This window comes from Otolemur garnettii, unplaced genomic scaffold (assembly GCF_000181295.1).
Source record: "Otolemur garnettii isolate 467f Iridium unplaced genomic scaffold, OtoGar3 scaffold00192, whole genome shotgun sequence".
In the NCBI taxonomy this organism is placed as follows: domain Eukaryota; kingdom Metazoa; phylum Chordata; class Mammalia; order Primates; family Galagidae; genus Otolemur; species Otolemur garnettii.
The window spans coordinates 1,404,747-1,408,079 of NW_003852587.1; positions in this window are offsets into that span (position 1 = coordinate 1,404,747).

The following is a 3,333-nucleotide window of genomic DNA, read 5'->3' on the forward strand; positions in this document are numbered from 1 at the left end:
TTTTACAGAAGCTCTCGTCCAGAAGGAGGTTTAAGGGACAGAAGTTTAGCAAGTTAGCTGATGGTTTGGAGCAGAGCCAAGAGAGAAGACTGAAGAGCACACTTCAACCTTCCTGAGGTGAGCTGCGACCTCAAAAACACAACCAAAAGGTACAAAATCCACCACCAAGTGAACGGGTGTCCCCTCCCCCACAAGAAGGGCTTGCAGCTTACTCCATGAAAACAAGCGAGCAGAGTTCAAACTTCCTCCCACTCTATCCCAGGAGAGAGACCCCCTAAAAACTGGACCTCCTACCCCCATTGGCGTGCCGCAGCACCCTCTGGCCAGGCATAAAACTGTAAAACTGTATAAAACTGTATATATTTCCCACCTACAACATTGAATTCCAAGGAGTCCCTACCCACTCACTCCGAGGTCTGGAGGTTTGTTACCTATGGAATCCAGATTCTTGGGCATCACCTTGGGAGAGTTAGAGGGGGAAAGGGCTGGTGCTGTCCTGTGCTGACCATGGTACAGGTGTGAGGAGAGGAAGGTTGGCTCAGGGAATGCCAATACAGCAACAGTGGCATCCTGAGCTGCAAACTGATGCCATTCCAGCCCCATCTCTGGGCAAACAGAGGTTCGGGACAGCAGCTGCAGGTAAAACGCAGAGAACTTTCATAAGTGGAGCACCAACCCTCAGGGTGTAATCCCCATGAGACAAAGGCAGTGGGCGGGCAGAGGCTAGAATTGACACCTGAGTGTAAACTGCTATCTGTCTGCTGCCCAGAGCTGAATGCAACTGATGATTTACAGAGAAATATAGCCGGACAGAAGCCTAATTTAAAAAACGCAAGGCCCCCCTGCCAAACTCAGATTTCTGGCTGATTTTGCCAGTCATAAATCCCAGGAGCAGTGGACCTACTGGAGTGAATAGGGCCACAGACCTAGGGGATTAGAAGTGACTGGGTGCAAGGTGGGAAGGAGGTATTAACCTTCCCAGACTAACTCATTTGTCGGGTGGGTCCCTTTTCCCTCACGAAGCACTGGAGCAAGTGATATCTGAACTGCAAGCACACCCCTCTTATCTAGCTCCCAGAGACATTTGAACTCTTCCACCTGAAATGGGTGCTGACTGGGACAATTGATTTGGACCCCTCAAACCTGGTAGACCACCCAAGGACTATTCAAAGGGGCACCCCAGGTGTATGGTTGAGGGAAGGTTTGAACTATATAAAACTATATATATTCTCCACCTGCAACATTGAACTCTGAGGAGTCCCCACCCACTCAATCCAGGTTTGGAGGTACGGAGTCCAGATTCTTGGGCATCTCCTTGAGAGAAGTGGAGGGGAAAGGGCTGGTGCTGTTCTGTGCTGACTGTGGCACAACATGAGGAGAAGAAAGTCGGCTCAGAGGACGCCAATACAGCAACACTGGCATCCTGAGCTGCAAACTGACACCACTCCAGCCCCTTGTCTCTGGGCAAGCAGAGGTTCCAAACAGCAGCCACAGGCAGGGCGCACATAACTTTCCTGGGTGGAGCACAAGCCCTCAGGGGGCTAATGTGGCTGAGACAAAGGCAGAGGGTGGGCAGAGGCTAGAATTGACACCTGAGTGTAAATTGCTATCTGTCTGCTGCCCAGAGCTGAATGCAACCTGCGATTTACAGAGAAATTTAGCTGGATAGAAGCCTAATTTAAACATGCAAGGCCCCCCTGTCGAACTCATATTTCTGGCTGATTTTGCCAGGTAAACCCTGGGAGGAGTGGCCTACTGGAGTGAATAGGGTCATGGACCTAGGGGACTACGAGTGACTGGGTGTAAGGTGGGGAAGGAGTTATTAACCTTCCCAAACCAACCCAGTTGACGAGTGCGGCCCTTTGCCCTCATGGAGTGGGGTGGGCCTCAAAATTGCTTGCTACAGTCGCACGCCTCATGGGCAACAGGCCTAGAACTGCTCACTAGTGCCACAGGCGTCCCACAGGCAGAAGCAGAAGAGTCCACCATTCCAGGTAGACCCAAAACAGCTTGCTAGCGACACACACACCAAATAGGGGTCAGGAGAGATGTTCCCCACTCCAGGCTCCCAAGGTGGGTGGGCCTAAAACTGCTTGATAGAGCCATGCTTGCCCTGAAGGTGGTGGTGGAGGGGTCTACCACTCTTGGAAGGCCCAGAACTGTTTGCTAGAGCCACATATGTCCCTCAGACAGAGATGGAGGAATTCCCCACTCTGGGCTCCTGCACTGGGAGGGCACAGATCGGGTTGCTAGAGCCACATGCATCCAATGGGCGATGGTGAAGGAGTCCCCCGCTTCCCCCCAGCTACTCTGGTGGGGCTGAACTAGGACTGATATGGTTGCTTGCGTACCCTGCGCTACCACTGCCATTCCCCTATCCCCTGGCTGCTCCAAGGTGCTGAACTAGGACTGATCTAGCCACTACAGTTCCCCTGTTCCACCAGTTGCCCCAGAGGGGCAGAACTAGGACTGATCCGGCTGCTGCCAGTATTCTGCCCACTCCCCCGGTTGCGGGGCAGGATGAACGAGGTCTAACCCAGCCATGCACACTCCCATGCAGCTGCTGCTGTTCCACTGCACCCTGGCTGCCCCAGCACCCGAGAACTGGGAGAAGACAACAGACACGCTCTGCCTGTCTCTCTGGGCAACCAGAAGAAGCCACCAACTGAATGGGTCTGATAAGGCCTCAAAACAAGGTAAACTCAGCATGGAGCGGAACCAGCGGAAAAACTCTGGAAACTCAAATAACCAGAGTAGATCAACTCCTCCAAGGGAAAATGGGGAAGACACAATTGAAGACCCCATACACAAGCAAATGGCTGGGATGTCAGAAATCGAGTTCAGAATGTGGATAGCAAATAAGATTAACAGAATGGAAGAATGGAAGGAATTAGGAGTTCAAGAAATTATTCAAAAGATTTCTCAAGAAATTATTCAAAAGATACCTCAAGAACTCAATGATTTCAAAGTTAAAATGATCAAAGATTTTGAAATACTGAGACAAGAGGTTGCAGCGATCAAAATTCTGAATGACACAGTGGAATTCCCTGTAACAGAGTGCAACAGGCAGAAGAAAGGATCTCTGATAATGAAGACAAAGTTTTGAAGACGCCCAGGAGCGCAAAAATCAAAAGAAATGGAGAGGAAAAACAGATCTCACTCTCAGAGAACTCTCGCATAATTCGAAGAAAACTAATATTCGCCTTTTAGGAATTCCTGAAGGTGATGAAGTACCTTCACAAAACACAGAGGCTCTTCTTCATGAAATTATGAAAGAGAACTTTCCAGACATGACAAGAGATTCTGAAATTCAGATAGCAGATAGTTTCAGAA